This window comes from Pristiophorus japonicus, chromosome 1, assembly GCF_044704955.1.
Source record: "Pristiophorus japonicus isolate sPriJap1 chromosome 1, sPriJap1.hap1, whole genome shotgun sequence".
Lineage (NCBI taxonomy): Eukaryota > Metazoa > Chordata > Chondrichthyes > Pristiophoridae > Pristiophorus > Pristiophorus japonicus.
In genome coordinates this window covers 42,317,808-42,336,392 of record NC_091977.1, presented here as the reverse complement: position 1 = coordinate 42,336,392, position 18,585 = coordinate 42,317,808, and the positions used below count along the sequence as shown (strand labels likewise).

The window sequence follows — 18,585 nt, the reverse complement described above, 5'->3', positions numbered from 1 at the left end:
TTGAAGAAAAAATTCTGTTCCAAAGTGAAACTGTTCTAACTGACTAGAACTGCAGAAAAAAAACCGTGGAGAATTGCGATTTCTAAGATAGTCCGTTCTCCACCAGTTGCTCCTAAAAATCAGGCGCAAATCATGTGGAAACTTGGGCCCATTGATTCTAACTCTCAGTAGCTGGCTAGCACTGGTACTGTGGGGGCTGAAATTTGGCAGCACCTGACAAACCTGTAAGGTGAGGAAAAGCAGCTGTTTTGCTCTTTGTGTTATGATGTTTCGCTTTATTTGTAAATGAAGTCAAATTAAATGGCTCAATTTCGTCTGAATCAAATTTATCTGAAAGCAATTTATTTTGCGCCAGTTACCTATTGTAATGTACTCACTGTGCAGAAATTCAAAAGTAAACTACTTTCATTGTTAAATTCTCTAATTCTGAGCTTTAATTTGCTTTGTAGAACACACTTCAGAGACATTTACAGCAAGGATCCTGCACGCAGACAACAATCAAGGAATAACTGGTCAAGTTCTTCGCAGAAACTATGCAGTATCCTCCAGGAATATGCACCTTTGGCCCTTAGTGAAGCAGCAGCCTCAAATCTCCTTGGAACAGGTAACGATGAAAAAGTCAGTAGTAATGGCTTCAAGTGCGAAATACCGATAAGAATAATCATAGTAAGGCTGAATTTTCCCCAGTTATCTGCGCCGGATTTTTGGCGTGCGCCATTTTTTTTTGGAGTAAATTAAAATCTCCAAGTTTCCCCAAAGTTTCTGCGCCAGTGTAACTCAGTTAGTTATGATTTTTTTAGTTTAGGAGTTTTTTGCGTCATAACCTGATGTCTGCGTCAGTTTTTCACATTTATGCAAGTTTGGCCAGTTTACATTTTTCCTCGGACGGCGTATGTGACCACTCCCGAAAAACCTTCTGGGCACTTAAGAAAAACCAATGCACATCAAAAAATCGGTGCAGAAAGTCTCCATTGTTTTAGGCGAAGTTTTGGAGGGAGTCCAGAAGGCAAAGAATATGCATCATGAAGCTTCATTTTTTTCAAAGTCAAAGGGAGAAAATGGAAGTCTAATGCAATTCTTTCATTTTTGATATTTTTCAAAGTGCCACGCCACCATCGAACGTCTCCTCACCGGGATCGAGTGTTGGTTCGTTGGCCAGCAGAATCGCTCCCTCGCCCAGATACGGGAGCTTGGCTTCAAAAGAAGCCCGGCGGGAGTAGAAGCCAAACTAAAGGGATGAGAACTCTTAGGCTATACAGCAGCTTCAAAAGAAGCCCAGGTATGGGGGTGGTGGGGGGGGGGGGGGCCAGAGGGGGATGGGGTGGTGGAAGCTGAGTCTCTGTGTCCGAGCAATGGAGCGATTCTGCTGGCCGACCCTCTAGTCCGGTGAGGAGATTTTGAAAAAGATAAAAAATTAAAGAACTGCATTAGATTTCGTTTCTTCATTGAATGCCAAGCTTCCCATTCTCGGCAAGCCTATTGCGCATGCGCAGACCAGGGTGTTGTCCATACTAGGACGTCCACCTTGGGGAGAGAGAGAGGAACGAAGGTATGAGTGCTTTGTCCTGCTGTTTGGAGCTTCTTGCTAAGCTACAATTAAATCATGGGGGCAATATGGCAATACCATACCTCGTGCAAGCCTTCTGCATGATTGTGCTGGGGAGGAGAAGATTGATTAGACATCATCACCTGAGGAACCTCAGAGCACATAGGATAATGGGCAGGCGGCCTTACCCACATCGGGTATATCGGGACAGACATTCATACCTGTACTTGAGTGATGCAGACTGTGTGCGAAGGCTGCGTTTCCGCAAAGAAGTTGTAAGCGAGATCTCTGAGTTAATAAAAGCAGACCTGCATCCTAGAAGCGTCAGAAACACTGATTTCATTTTATGCATCTGGATCATTCCAGGCCACAACTGAGGATGTGTGCGCCAGTTCTCAACATGCAACACATATCTGCATATCTGCATTCGGCACTGTATGCCCGGAGGAATGACTATATAAAGTTCCCCATGACCGCCCAGGCAATGCGTGACAGGGCTGTGGGCTTCTCCAGGATTGTTGGCTTCCCAAAGGTAGAGGGCTGCATTGATTGTACCCACATCGTCTTGGAGAATTCCGAGATGTACAGGAACAGAAAAAGCTTCCACTCCGTGAATGTGCATGACATGCATCGCATCATGACAGTTCATGCAAGATACCCTGGGAGCACCCATCCTACGCGAGAGTCTTATATCTGCCATGTTTCAGCAACAGCCAGAAGGGCAGAGCTGGCTGCTGGGGGACAAAGGGTACGGCCTCGCCACCTGGCCCATGACACCTCTACGTGTAATCCGGACTGAAGCTGACCGGGAATACAACATGTCGCACATTGCGACGGCAGCATAATAGAGAGGACCATTGGCATCTTGAAACAGCGTTTCCGATGCCTGGACCATTCCGGAGGCTACTTGCAATGCTCCCCTGAGATTGTCGGTCAGTTCACTGTTGTGTGCTGCATGCTGCACAACTTAGCCATCATGAGGAAGACTCACCTGAGGTGAGAGTGGCTGATGATGCGGAGGAAGATGCAGATGACGAGGAGGAGGAGGAGAAGGACGAGGAAGCCATGCAACTACCTGAACCTGGAGATGGAGGGCAAGCCGTCGTGCCCCTTTAACGATTGCTCGAGCCTTGCACCAGCAGCTCATCCGTGAATGATTTGCTGCCTGAAGGCTCAACGGCAATTATTCCAAATGTTTACTCTTTGGACCTGTTCCGTAATGTTGTGTTGTGTTAACGGAACAAATAATGGAAATGATTCTTCTTTAGTTCAAAAAGTTGTGTTAATACTGGAACAAATAATGGAAATGATTCAGTTATAATTTAAAATATATTTTATTCAAAAGTTTAACACTTGTTTGTACTTAACTTTAATAAAAATATTCTTGTACAAACTTTAAAGTTTTCAGTTAAGATCACTTACAAACTTTAAAAATTGTAAATTTTCATAACTTACAATACTGATCCGAAATTTCAAGTTTTTTGTAATTCCTTCTACATCTCCACTGGTTTATGGTCTATTTTGTCTCAAATATGCCTCTGCTACCTCCTCTTACTTGCTTCCTTTTCATTGCAGCTCTGACCCCTCGTTACTCTGTAACTTCTCCCCATTCTGCTCTCAGCCAGCTCATCTCCTCTGTCACCCAATCAAATGACGTCCCTTGTCTCAGTGCCTACAGACACCGTGCCCCTCAAAACCGCTGTCATCACCTGTCATGTATTCAACCAGCATTGTAACCCATGTATAAACTGACCTAAGTTGTACACCGTGAGAACACTGACCACTAGGTGGGAGACACTCCTAACCTGGACCTTCAGGTATAAAAGGGGAAGCTCCACCCACCTTCATCACTTGAGTGCTAAGGAATAAAGGACAGGTCACAGACTGACCTTCTCTCAAGCATGGGCCTCGTGTGCATTTATACTGTGTAGTAAGGACGTATCAATGGCGATAAGAAACTGGGATTTAAACCACGCGAGCATGGCCACTAGCAGAACAGACGAAAGGTACTGTGTTAAGGAATGGTTGGGACAGAGATTCAACATTGTTAAAGCAGCACACAGTTCTCCAGGCAGACAAGGGCAGTCAGGCATGCCCCAACATGTAGTCGAACCCAGAGAGGGAGTTCGACAGAGACAATGGCAAGCTGAACAGCGATTCACGCCATTGCAAGGGACAATGCGGCCAATAATGGGGCCATCAACACCTGTTAATGGTGCACTCAAGGACAATAACAGGGGCAGTCAGGGACGATCGACTGGCAAGGGACCTTTTGTTTCAAACCGTGGAGGCATACATTCAGCCGGAGTTTGCAGAGATGAGCAAAATACCTGCAGAAATTGCAGAAATGGACACTGGGGGAAATCGCTGGAAGCTGAAGTTCAGCGAGTTCATGTGGAGCACGTATACAGTTCATACACCAGGACGCCACCGATAATGATGAAAGTGCTCCTCAATGGCATCCCAGTATCAATGGAGTTAGACACGGGTGCCAGCCAGTCCCTGATGGGTATCAAACAGTTCGAAAAGTTGTGGGCATCCAAGGCCAGGAGGCCAAAATTATCGGCGATTGACGCACAGCTACGGACATACACAAAGCAGATCATTCCGGTGCTAGGCAGCGCCACGGTAGTCGTGACCCACAAAGATTCGGAGAACAGGTTGCCACTCTGGATTGTCCCAGGGGACGGTCCCGCACTACTGGGGAGGAGTTGGCTTGCTGTCATGAACTGGAAATGGGGCGATGTCAATGCAATTTCCTCTGTGGAGCGAATATCATGCTCACAGGTCCTGGACAAATTTGACTCATTATTTCAACCTGGCATTGGCACTTTCATGGGGGCCAAGGTAGTGATTCGCATAAACCCGGACGCCAGACCAGTACACCACAAGGACAGAGCGGTGCCGTACGTGATGCAGGAAAAGATAGAAGGCGAATTGGACCGCCTGTTGAGGGAAGGCATCATCTCGCCAGTCGAATTCAGTGACTGGGCGAGCCCGATTGTGCCGGTGCTCAAGGCGGATGGGTCGGTCAGGATATGTGGCGATTACAAAGCCACCATCAATCAGGTGTCACTCCAAGACCAGTACCCGCTACCGAGAGCGGAGGACCTCTTTGCGACGCTATCCGGTGGCAAACTTTTTTCAAAATTGGACCTGACCTCAGCTTACATGACCCAGGAGCTGGCGAGTGAGTCGAAGAAGCTGACCACCATCACGACACACAAGGGGTTGTTTGAGTACAACAGATGTCCGTTCGGGATTCGCTCGGCCGCCGCGATCTTCCAACGAAATATGGAAAGCCTCCTCAAGTCAATTCCAGGGACGGTGGTTTTTCAGGACGACATCCTCATTACGGGTTACGATACTGAAGAACACCTCCACAACCTGGAGGAGGTGCTACGCAGACTGGACCGGGTAGGTCTGCGACTGAAAAAGGCGAAGTGCGTCTTCCTCGCTCCAGAGGTAGAATTCCTGGGGATGAGGGTAGCAGCAGACGGGATCAGCCCTACTGCATCCAAGACGGAAGCGATCCAGAGAGCACCCAGACCCCATAACACGACGGAGCTGCGTTCGTTCCTGGGGCTCCTGAACTATTTTGGTAACTTTCTTCCCAAATTGAGCACGCTGCTAGAGCCGCTACACATGCTCCTACGCAAAGGTCGCGAATGGATCTGGGGGGACAGCCAGGAAAGGGCTTTTAATAGAGCACGCAATTTGTTATTTTCCAACAATCTGTCAACGCTATATGACCCATGTAAGAAACTTGTGTTAACGTGTGATGCGTCGTCCTATGGTGTCGGGTGTGTGTTGCAGCATGTCAATGCCAAGGGTCAGTTACAGCCGGTAGCTTATGCCTCCAGGAGTCTGTCCCAGGCAGAAAGGGGCTACGGGATGGTAGAAAAGGAGGCACTCGCATGTGTATATGCGGTAAAGAAAATGCACCAGTACCTGTTTGGCAGGAAATTTGAGTTGGAGACAGATCACAAACCCCTAACGTCCCTTTTGGCCGACAACAAGGCCATAAATGCAAACGCATCGGCCCGCATACAGAGGTGGGCACTCACGTTAGCTGCCTATGACTACACAATTCGGCACAGACCGGGCACCGAAAACTGCGCCAATGCACTCAGCAGGCTCCCACTAGCCACCACTGAGGGGGCTACCGAGCATGGTGCTGAGATGGTCATGGCTGTTGAAGCTTTCGGAAGCGAAGGCTCACCCGTGACAGCCCATCAGATTAAAGTCTGGACAAATAGAGACCCGCTATTGTCTCTAGTCAAGAAATGTGTCCTGAATGGGGACTGGGCAGCCACATACAGGGCATGCCCTGAGTAATTTAAACCATTTCACAGGCGCAAGGATGAATTCTCGATTCAGGCCGATTGCCCACTGTGGGGAAACCGCGTAGTCATGCCCTAGATGGGCAGAGAGGTGTTCATCAGAGAACTCCACAATGGGCACCCGGGCATTGTCACGATGAAGGCAATTGCCAGGTCACACGTTTGGTGGCCAGGGATAGACGCAGATCTGGAACTTTGTGTTCGCAGGTGCAACATGTGTGCCCAGCTGGGCCATGCGCCCAGGGAAGCCCCCCTTAGCCTTGGTCACGCATCCATGTGGACTACGCAGGTCCTTTCATGGGGAAAATATTTTTGGTTGTAGTAGACGCCTACTCCAAATGGATCGAGTGTGACATTTTAAATTCAAGCACATCCTCTGCCACGGTAGAAAGTCTACGGGCAATGTTCGCCGCCCACGGTCTACCGGACATCTTGGTCAGCGACAATGGCCCGTGCTTCACAAGCACTGAATTCCAGGACTTCATGGCAGGCAATGGAATTAACCATGTTCGAACGGCACCGTTCAAGCCAGCCTCAAACGGCCAGGCAGAACGAGAGTGCAGATAATCAAACAGGGGATGCTCAGATTCCAAGGGGGTTCCCTACAAACCCGCTTATCACGCCTCCTGTTGGCCTATAGATCCCGACCACACTCGCTCACAGGGGTTCCACCCGCAGAGCTACTAATGAAAAGGACGCTCAAAACCCGATTATCCCTTATACACCCCACCATGAAAGAAATTGTCGAGAGCAGGCGCCAGTCACAATATCACTACCATGACAGGAATGCGAGGGCGCGATGTATTGATGTAAATGATCCTGTTTTTGTCCTCAACTACGCTGCAGGGCCCAAATGGCTCGCAGGCACTGTGGTTGCCAAAGAGGGAAATAGGATTCTGGTAGTTAAACTTACCAATGGACAAATCTGCCGCAAACATGTGGACCAAACAAAAAGGAGGTTCAGCAACCTCATAGAAGAAGCAGAGGAAGAACACGATATCGAGTTCACTCCACCACAGGTGACCGAACACCGGAACCAAAGGGAGGAGAGCCCAGTCACTGTGGGCAGTCCGGACAGGCCTGAGGCACTGCAAACAGCAGACACTCAGGCCAGCGCCCAACAACCGGAGCCCCAACTCAGGCGCTCTACAAGGGAGCGTAAACCACCAGAGAGACTCAACCTGTGATCCCAATAAGACTTTGGAGGGGGAGGTGATGTCATGTATTCAACCAGCATTGTAACCCATGTATAAACTGACCTAAGTTGTACACTGTGAGAACACTGACCACTAGGTGGGAGACACTCCTAACCTGGACCTTCAGGTATAAAAGGGGAAGCTCCACCCACCTTCATCACTTGAGTGCTAAGGAATAAAGGACAGGTCACAGACTGACCTTCTCTCAAGCATGGGCCTTGTGTACATTCATACTGTGTAGTAAGGACGTATCATCACCCATCTCCCCCAAAGGTTCACCCACTGCCCCTTTGTCCTCACCAGCTACTGCCCCATCTCAAACTTGTTTCCTCAACAATTGCATTGTTGCCACCAAGCTCCACCTCTCTTACAATTCCCTCTTCAAATACCTTGGGGCCGAAATCACGGGGTATTTTGCAGCGGTGAGCACTTCCACCGAAATCAGCCAACTGAAGCCACGGTGAGGTCTTGCGGCCGTGGTGACATCAACAGGGTGCGCACTGCTGCTACACGGCCACACCACCCATATTGACTATAAAAAGAGAGGTATTTTTTGAACAGTGCCCCACACCAGCTTTTTCGGTCGGTACACTTTGCCGTAATAATCGACACCGCTGGAGCAGGACAACGGAGGATTCCCGCGATTGGAGGAGGTATTTTTGCTGCAAACTTTTGCTCTTGGTTTTTTGTATTTGTTTAACCTGCTGAGTGCTTGTTATAATTTTTGGGAGAGTTTTCAGGACTTTGAGCTCTGACTCATTAGTGGAAGCCTGTAGGCCTCATTCTGTGCTCCAGAGGCCTGCGTGTCAGGGTGCAGCCTTCAAACACAATGGGACCAGTGTTGGCAGGGGAACACCTTGTACACCTTGTCAGATGCAGGGCAGCACACAGGAGAAGGCGGCGCCGTCAGCAACATGTAGAGAGGCAGCGGGAAAGGGAGGCAGCAGCCATGATTTGTTCATTCTGTGCCAGACCAGTGTGCCCATCCTCTTCACCGGCCCAAATCAGTATTGTGGTTGGCTGCTTGGCGACAAGGGATATCCCCTGTCCACCTGGCTGCTCACTTCACTGCGGAACCTCAGGACAGTGGCAGGGCATGCATACAATGATGCTCATTATGTCACCAGGTGCATCATTGAGCACTGCATTGGCACCCTCAAGCAGAGGTTCCGTTGCCTGGACCAGTTTGGTGGCACCTTGTAGTGCTCTCCTCAATGGGTCTTCATATTGATTCCCGGGATGGCAGGACTGACATATGAAGAAAGACTGGACCGACCAGGCTTATATTCACTGGAATTAGAAGAATGAGAGGGGATCTCACAGAAACATATAAAATTCTGATGGGACTGGACAGGTTAGATGCAAGAAGAATGTTCCTGATGTTGGGGAAGTCCAGAACCAGGGGTCACAGTCTAAGGATACGGGGTAAGCCATATAGGACCAAGATGAGGAGAAACTTCTTCACCCAGAGAATTGTGAACCGATGGAATTCTCTACCACAGAAAGTTGTTGAGTTCAGTTCGTTGGATATATTCAAAAGAGATTTAGATGTGGCCCTTACGGCTAAAGGGATCAGGGGGTATGGAGAGAAGGCAGGAGTGGGGTACTGAAGTTGCATGATCAGCCATGATCATATTGAATGGTGGTGCAGGCTCAAAGGGCCGAATGGCCTACTCCTGCACCTATTTTCGATGTTTCTATGTTTCTATTCTGTGCTCCAGAGGCCTGCATGTCAGGGTGCAGCCTTCAAACACAATGGGACCAGTGTTGGCACGGGAACATCTTGTACACCTTGTCAGATGCAGGGCAGCAAACAGTAGAAGGCGTGCCGTCAGCAACGTGTAGAGAGACAGCGGGAAAGGGAGGCAGCAGCCATGATTTGTTCATTCTGCGCCAGACCAGTGTGCCCGCCCTCCTCACCGGCCCAAATCAGTATTGTGGTTGGCTGCTTGGCGACAAGGGATATCCCCTATCCACCTGGCTGCTCACTTCACCTATTTTCTATGTTTCTATGTTTCATGGTGGCCTGCTGCATGCTGCACAACCTGGCCCTGAGGGGCCAGCTACTGGAGGTCGAGCCAACAGCACCACCTGATGATGAGGAGGCGCAGGAGGAGGAGGAGAAGAATCCCCATTGCCACCCAATCCGGAAGCGTCGTCCCCATCGCAACCCTGCAAAGGAGATGCAGCTACATTTGATAGCTGCTCGATTCAGATAATCTTATCCACACATGACCCTTCAGCTCCCACTTTCCATGACCATCCCAATGAGTGCCTTCACACAGAATTGCCCACTCCCAAATGAAACACCTGGCCAGATATATGTGCCAAAAATAAAGATTTATCAAATGATGCAAGTTGGTGGAAAAATACAACAGAAACAAACAGACTACCATCAACTACCACACATAATCATTTTTTACCTCTGTACATCTCCTTATAACACCTCTTACACGTGCCTACCCTAACTGTACACCTAAGTGTCTCCCCTGTGGCTGCATCATGGGTCTGGGAAGGCCTCTGTGGTTGTTGTGTGGGATCTACAGATGTCCTTGTCGGAATCCTTCCAACACCTTTGGGCCTGGAAGGGCCAGGTGCAGACTGGTCAGCACCCTCCTGGGAGCGTTCAGTCTGGCTTGACTCGGGTGAGGCCATGCGTGGAGGCACTGGTGGTATGGCAGGTCTGGGGCCAGGAATGCTGCGATCCTGATCCGAGGAGCACATTATCAGGATCCTGGTCCGAAGAGCCTGCGTCACTCCCCAGGGGCGGCACACTACCACCATTACCAAGCTGAGGGAGGTCGGGTTGGTGGCGTGGCGTGACACCGGAAGGTCCCCTGTGACCCGTGGTGGACCCAGCCACGAGCGCAACACTGAGGTGTTGGGTGGCATCGAGCTGAGACTGCATGAGAGCAGCCAGAGTCTCAAATCCAGCAGACATGGCAGCAGTTTGACGCTCCGTGGCCTGTTGCATAGAGGGCATAAGGGCATTCTGGGCTTCCAGGGCCGCGGCCATCCTCTCCAATCCAGCCCGTTCCCTCGTGCCTGTGCTGAAATGACAGCTGCCACATCACCTGCAGGTTGCAACATCACAGCTGGATCCACACGGTCACTCTGGGAGTCCACCATCGCCTGCACACTGGCAATGATGGGCTCCATGGTGTGCGCAGACCTGTCGACTATGCGGGAGGCGGGCTCCTCCACAATCCTCACCACTTCCAACAGCCTCTCTGGCATCCTTGTCACTGCCCCCAACATCTGGGAATGCGTGGCCTCCACCCTTCTTTCTTTTGCCCCTACATCGATGGCGTCATCTGAGTCCTCGTCGGCAGAACTCTGGTGCGGACTCGCCTCCCCCCCCCGGATAGATGGCACATGAGGTTGCCCAGTCCTGACACCATGGTGCAGCCCGCTAGGCCCCAGTGCAACACCCAGTGCAGACCCCTTTACCACCTCATCTATATCACACCGCGTACTCCCAGTATCTGAGCTGGCGTGTGTGGGTGGAAACAGTGACGCATTGGTGCCATTAGTGTCCTCCTCTTCCTCCACAGTGGCATCCCCAAATGAGAGAGTGCTGTGGATGCTTGCAGCAGGGCTTGAACCCTCAATGTCCTCACTGCTGCGACCTGAGACTTCAGGGCTTATGTGATGCAGGCCTCCAGCTGGTGTGCGACGTCTCTCGTTACTGGCGTCTGTGCTCGGTGTGCTGGCACTTGGTCTGGCAGATGGGAGAAGGGCTGCTGTGAGGGGGAGGTGGGGGATTGACGCTTGGAGGCTACAAATAACACACTTCCAGAAGGAAAGGCACAGTAGGCGCTGGCGCATTCAAGAGAGAGCGCATTCAAGGACGATCTCACTTACCCATGCTGCCCATATCGGTGTCGCCAGTACCGCAGCCAACAGCAGACGTGTCATCTGCAAGCATAAATGGGAGAAGGGCTGCAGTGAGGGGGAGGTGGGGGATGAAGGCATGGAGGATGCAACTAGCAGACTTCCATGAAGGAAAGGAACAGCATTCAAGGAGAGAGTGCATTAAAGGATGGCCTTCAGTTACCCACATCGGCGTCAGCACTACCCTCTCTCACAGTGAACACACCATGTCCGCCGACCAGCGCCTCAGCCCTTTCGTCCAGAGGTGTGAGGACCTGTGTGTCTACCTCGCCGCCACCGGTCCTCCTTCACTCAGCTCTATTGTGAGCCAATTTGACCTGCAAAAGGAAGCATGTTTGGTGAGTACCACTCTGATGACGCATCCATTGAAAGGGAGCCTCCATTGCGAGAACACACATATATATGTATAGAGGTGTGAACAATGAAATGCTGCTTGAGTGAGTAAACAGTGAGTATGGGAAATAAGAGAATGTTGAAGGAGAGGCTCGCAGATGCAAAGTCAGCAGACGGATTATGTCGTGCAATCGTTTCCTGCACTGCACGGGCGTCCTCTGATAAATGGAGGTTCCTGAGACCTCCTCTGCTATCTCCCTCCATGCATTAGTCGAGACCTGCCGACTTGGTCTCCACACATCGGGATACAGCAGTCTCCTCCTGCCTTCAACACCCCGCATAAGCTCGGCATCGGTAAAACAGCCTGCCCTCCTTGCTTCTCTAGCACCAGCCATCCTCAAAGTCAACTCCTTCCTCTCTCAGGGCCGAGCTGCAAACCCTGACCTTTAAGAAGGCCAGGGAGCAACTGGCTCGTTAGATCCATATTACCAGCATGCTGAATTTCTCCGTGGGGATCCCGCTTCAATTAGCACATCCACACCGCTGCAAAGTGTGCTTTGGAAGTGCTCGTTAGCGCAGGCACCCAGTCTTTAACTTTTTGGCCTGAAAACAGACCGGGGCACAGCCGAAGAAGTTCCGGCGGTGATTGCCCCGGTAAGTCGGGAGGTGCACCAGCTTTCTTGCACAAGTGAATTTCGGCCCCCTTAAGTCCAATTTACACCTTGCCCACACTATTGAGACCCACCTTGGCCAAAGTTAGCAAAGACATACCTTGACTGCGGGCATGGTGTATAATCCCTTCCCTGACATCCTTGAAACCTTTGTGCTATTCAACACAGTCATACACTCCATCCTCCTTTATCCCCTCTCTTCTGTGGTCCACCTCTGTGAGACTGCCCTCATGTGATTCCACTACTATCTGTCCCCGACAAACCTGTCCAAGGCCCAATAATTCGTATGAAGGTTCTGGTGGATTTTATGGCTGCTACCATCTTTAGTACCAACTTGATTAGCCCTGTCAGATGGAAATATATTAAATCAATGCCCTTTTCAAAAAACAAAAATGGATAATTAGGCCTCTTTTTGTTTTGTTTACTTATAATTTAACCTCAGTTATAGAACATGAGATTAAACAGGGTCTACAAACAAAAGGACCCCCAGAGGATCACTGCCATTGGTTTAAACGGTATATCACTGACATCCAATACAACCTTTCAAGTGAGAAAGCTTCAGATTACGTTGATGTCTGTCCACGGAAGCCAGAATTGAACAAGCCATTGTGCAAAGCCCACACAAGATTTCTGGAAAGCATTCATGCCAGGGTAAGAAACAGATTGTTTATGATTGCCTGTATTATTGAATCGCATTATTTATACGTAATGTCATATGCCAACTAAATATACAAATAATTTGAGGAATCATTTAAACAGCCACCTGGTATCTATTTTCATGATGCTAATCTTAGCATTTTCCTCTACTCCCTCCAGTTTTTTCTCTCACTGCATATAATCTCTTTTAGCTTGAAGGATGAATTGATTCGTACTATGGGCTTCTCTGTAGCTGGTGCCAATAGGGCCTTCGACTGATGCAAAGTGTCATAACACACAATGGCCATAATAGTTTTGCTGCCTCCCATCTTTCTCCAAAATGGAACAGGTCACTATTTGAAATGCTTGGTCTACAAGCCCAGAACTGACAGACCCTACCCTAGTAAGGCAAGCACATCCACATGGCAGGCAGCTGATTGGGAAATTGGAACTGAAATTAATAGCTTGCTGCGTCTGAGCTGCCCTTAGAGCAAATGGTATTCAAATAATTCAAAGCAGGTCTCTGTTGTTGGGGTATAGCACCATTCATCATTGTGGTCACTCTTCAGGTATCAATCTGGACGCTGGGAGTTTCAACTATTTGATCACGGGAGCCACAATGTTAACCTCATTTAAGGAAGGACATGCCTCCACAATCGCACCACGGTAGAAAAGGCAGGAAAATGGGGTGGTGAGTCTTGCCGCTGCATCACTGCTGTCACACAGTCCTTTCTGCCGCCTGCCACATGCAAATGTTGACAGGAGGGCAGTCTGTGGCCAACGGATTTTCCTTGTGTCTGCATTGGTTACCGCCACTCTCTGGGGCTGCCACGAAAAGGTGGCGGTGGTGGGCCCCAAAATGTGGTGATAACAGCTCTGAGGTGCCCCTGTGGAGGGAGAGGGCCTTGTTGCGGTCCTCTCTCTCTCTCTCCCTAAGACACTTAATAGGACCTGGTCTCAGCCAAGGCCTTCAGTGCGAAATCTCCAGCTTTCCTCAGGGTGCTACTGTCCCTTTCAAGGTGCTCGCCTGGTGCGGCAACGGCAATCCCACTTCTGCACCACTGGAAACCCCCATTTGTGCACTGCTGGGCTCCCACTTGATGGCGGGAACCTGGATGAAATCCTTCCGTGCATGTGTTACGAGCTCCAACCCAGGAAAATGGGCTGGGGCTAGGGTGGTTACAGAGGGTCGTGCGGAAGTTCAACTCTACCAAAGCTCAATCTCGAAGCGAAGAATCCACTCCCTTCATGTCCGGCTTTGACCCTGGACAGTGATCAAGCACAGGAGTCTTAACCAAATGTTCTTCTCTCTAACCTGGGGATCCTGAGATCGGTTATAACACCCTCACTGCAATGACAGCTGAGATCAGCTAACAGCATGGGCTAGGGATCAAACCCAAGGCGTTCCTCATCTCTACGGTTCGACAGCACATCACTTGCTCTATTTAGCCTCTGCTACGTTGGAAGGGAGGAATGACCATGTTAGAAGGAAGTAAGTGGCACCTATTTGGCTATGGAAATAATATGTGACACAGTATGATTCATTGTTAGTAGAATTATATGAACACTTTACCTAAATTGGATATGCCATTCTACACCTGAACAATAGGCTATATTCATTCCAACTATTCATAATTGATGGTGGGATCCGGAGCTGTGGTGTTCCTTTTCCAATGCTCTGCTTGCCAAATTTTAGATCAATTTATACTATTCAAAATCAACCAACCAATGGCTTTTTGTACTCCGACTGATTTAGAAACGGGCCCCTCGCTAAACAAAGTGTCGCAATGAAATTGAAAGAGTTTGATATTTGTTTTGGAAAAGTTGGAGTGAGGTAATAAGGTCTTAAGTGAAGGTAGACTTATTGAGGGGTAAATTCAACTCCCAGCCAGAAACTTTGCGCCAGGAAAATGTGCGGCCAGCCGTTTACAATTGGTGGCACCGCTGCTGCCCCTCTGTTGCTTATATATGCAAATCACAATCCTGCACCGCTTGTAGGACCCTGATTGTGAACTTCATGTACCAATGGGCACTTTGTGTACTGGGCATTCAGTGGCCTCATCAGCATTCTTTAAATGGACAACAAGAACTTGCATTTATATAGCGCCTTTAACGTAGTAAAATGCCCCAAGGCGCTTCACAGCAGTGTTATAAGACACTTGATAAAGTGCAACATCCCCACCGACACCTGGGAATCCCTGGCCAAAGACCGCCCTAAGTGAAGGAAGAGTATCCGGGAGGGCGTTGAGCACCTCGAGTCTCGTCGCCGAGAGCACGCAGAAAACAAGCGCAGGCAGCGGAAGGAGCGTGCGGCAAACCCAGGCTCCCCACCCACCCTTTCCTTCAACCACTGTCTGTCCCATCTGTGACACAGACTGTAATTCCCTTATTGGGCTGTATGCTCACCTGAGCACTCACTTTTATAGTGGAAGCAAGTCTTTGTCGATTTCGAGGGACTGCCTATGATGATGATATAAAACAAAATAGATAAATTTGACACCGAGCCTCGTAAGAAGAAATTACGGAGGAGGACGCTCAAAAAACGTCCCAGGAAATGTTCAGACTTTGTTGGTCGACCCAAGAGAAGCAGGTTTGCTTCACCTAGGCCCCCGAAAAACTCTGCCCCGCCGCCCCTCCACTGACGTGTCAGCCTAGATTATGATCATTCATTGTACACAGTTCACATTTGAACCAAATCTTATGCCATCACTCACAGCCTTGCCTTCTCAAATACAGGTATGCTATATCATAGCAACCTAGCAGGGGGCCTTAACACTAATGATAAAACATGCACTATGCGCCCCATGAGAGTGTTTGCCGGCAAGTGGAGTCTTGCCCATCAGGAGAGCCGAGGGTTTACAGCATTCTCCTTGTCACCTCATGCATTTATCTCTGCTGCTCTGCTGTGCCACATGCTGGTTTTGACCATTTCAGGTGGCTTTATGCTCCATCTCATTCCTCACATCGCTGTAACTCTAGTTCTGAACAAGCATCAATAGTGCTTTTACGCTTAAGTCAAGCTTTAAGAATTTAGGCGAAAATCCTTCAACTTTTACTTAGCAAGGTATCAGCTGTGGCCCAGTGGGTAGCACACTCACCTCTGAGTCAGAAGGTTGTGGGTTCAAGTCTCACCCCAGAGACTTGAGCACAAAAACTACGCTGACACTCCAGTGCAGTACTGAGGGAATGCTGCACTGTCGGAGGTGCCGCCTTTCAGACGAGACGTTAAACCAAAGCTCTCTCAGTTGGATGTAAAAGATCCCACGGTCACTATTTGAAGAACAGCAGGGGGCTTCTTCTCAATGTCTTGGCCAATATTTATCCCTCAACCATCATCACCAAAACAGATTATCTCATCATGGATTGTGGGGGCTTGCTGTGCGCAAATTGGCTGCCACATTTTTACATTACAACAGTGAATACACTTAAAAAAAATACTTCATTGGCAGTAAAGTGTTTCCCACATTACAACAGTGACTGCACTCCAAAAGTACTTAATTGGCTGTAAAGCGCTTTGAGATATCTGGTAATCGTGAAAGGCGCTATATAAATGCAAGTCCTTCTATCTTCTTTCTAACGCACTTTGGGAGGTCCTGAGGTCACCTTATAAATGCAAGTTATTTCTTTCTTTCACAAGAAAAAACACCATTAACACAGGGACGGTACTTTAACCGGTATTACCTGTTCATTCTCAGGAACAATTTGAAGAGATGGTGGAGAAAGTTTGTACCTGTGCCGTAATATCAATTTACAAAATTACTTCACCTTAACCAACAATTAGTGCATGTACCAACATCATCATCATCATCATAGGCAGTCCCTTGAATGAGAATGACTTGCTTCGACACCAAAAGGAATGAGTTTGCAGATGTTTCAATGAAGGACCCAATATTCCAGTCCTGAACTCGAAGGGTGGAAGATGCCTGTTTTTTTAACGTGTGATGACCGTTGCACATCAGCCACCACACGGGCTTGACAGAGCTAGGTCTTTATCCAGTGGCAAGGGCTAACCAGGACGACTGGAGACCTGCTCTGCTGCACGGACCTAGTGCACACACATATCACAGTGTGGGCTGGCCTGTGCTGCCCCTGGGCCCTCCGTTCTTCTGGGCCCCGTACGCTCATTCACCGCACATCCACCATGATCTCTCACTGGTCCTCTGCCACAAACATTCACCGCACCTCCGCTACAATCTCTCACCGCTCCTCCGTCACAAAACCTTCGCTGCACCTCCGCCACAATCTCTCACCGCGCCACCGCACCAACCATTTGCCGCACCTCTGCCGCAATCATTCACTGAATCTCAGCCTCGATCCCTCACCACTCCTCTGCCAGAATCTCTCACCGCACCTCCGCCTCAATATCTCGCTGCTCCTCCGCCACAAAACATTCACCGCACCTCCGCCACGATCTCTCACCGCACCTCCGCACCAAACATTTGCCGCACCTCAGCCACGATCCCTCACCGCTCCTCCACCCCGATCATTTGTCGCATTTCTGCCTCAATCTCTCGCCGCTTCTCCACCTCAATCATTCGTCACGCCTCCACCACGATCTCTCGCCGCTCATCTGCCCCGACCTTCCCACTCCTCTGCTGTACCTGGGCCTCGCCAACGTCACCCAGTTGCCCACCTCGAAGCCATCGCATACATGGAGCAGCTCACGCTGGAAGTTGTAGTGGTATGCTCCAGCTCTTATCCTCCCGACCTGTGGTAGTATCCTCTCACAGGCCGGGGTAGCCCTACCTGCGAGAAGACATCAACAAGCAAATTAACCGCCAATGGGAGGGAGAGGAGATTTCCTCTGTACACCATGTGCAACTAAGTCATGGCCCACCCTTTATATATAACAAGCATACAGTTTTGTAGCACATATTATACAGAAGAAATCCTTTCGTTTTTGCCTCTTCCTCTATTCCCCGGCTCGAAGTTCAATCTTACTAGGATTTCACAGCTATTGTAGCTTCTTTTGATTGAAGTAGTTCTTTGTTAATTTTGTTTTAATGATCTAACAATTATTCTTTCTACCACACATATTTGGACTGTGCGGTAATAACAAATGTTATGCTCCATAGCTTTGCCACACCAATATTTATGAATACAAGGTCAACTGGGGACAGGACGGAATCAATCCGCAGCTTAACAGGTCCCATTTATTCTACATAGAGCAGCTTTGTACTGACTTCCAAAAAACTTTCATCACCCAGTTTAACAGGTCAGTGCTTCTGAACACTCTGCCATAACAGAAATGGTAATGTTCTGTGAGGAACAGTCATATTCCTTGAAGTTATTTATTTTCCGTAACATTAAATGTGAAGGTTATTGTTTTAAGTAGTTGCATGGAACTTAAAGGCTGCATTTCAAATAAATTCTGAGTGGAAGCTATATAAGCACATGAGAGAGAAAGGAATAGATGGATATGCTGATCGGGTTAGATGGGGCTGGGTAGGAGGAGGCTGATGTGGGGCGTAAACACCGGCATGGACATGTTGGGCTGAATGGCCTGTTTCTGTGCTGTAAATACTATGTCATTCTCTGTATGTAATTATTTCTCTACGATAACAGCACCACGGACGCACTTGTTGCTTCCCTGCTCTCTCAGTGGCTCAATACAATTATTAAAGATTTTGATCACAAACGTGTCAGAACCCATGTCTCGTTCTGAACATACACTTTGTTACAGCTTTGTTTTGTGTTCTATATACTTCAGAAAGTCTGTGAAGTTTGGGTGTTTCAACAAGTCAACCCACTGCCTTTCTTTCTCTCGCCCCTTCTCGCTCATTCTCTCACACAGATGTAAGGCAATAATTAGCAATTACCTTTTCTCACTGGGGTGGGAAACATTTTGCTGGTGATCCACTGTGGCGTTTGGCTACTTAATGATTTTAAACTGGTTGTAATGGCTGTGCAATCGTCTGCACTCTTCAGGGGCTTCTTGCAATGCACAGTACAGAAACAGATGGGGA

At 48.9% G+C, this 18,585-nt stretch overlaps 1 long non-coding RNA gene across 1 annotated transcript; it reads left to right on the top strand.

Moving 5' to 3' along the window:
- The first annotated feature begins 502 nt into the window (after nucleotides 1-502).
- LOC139278630 (uncharacterized) lies at nucleotides 503-17,726 on the top strand. The gene is made up of 3 exons (XR_011596331.1): nucleotides 503-604; nucleotides 12,426-12,634; nucleotides 17,695-17,726. It is a non-coding gene; the product is annotated as an uncharacterized lncRNA (long non-coding RNA).
- Nucleotides 17,727-18,585: the final 859 nt, after the last annotated feature.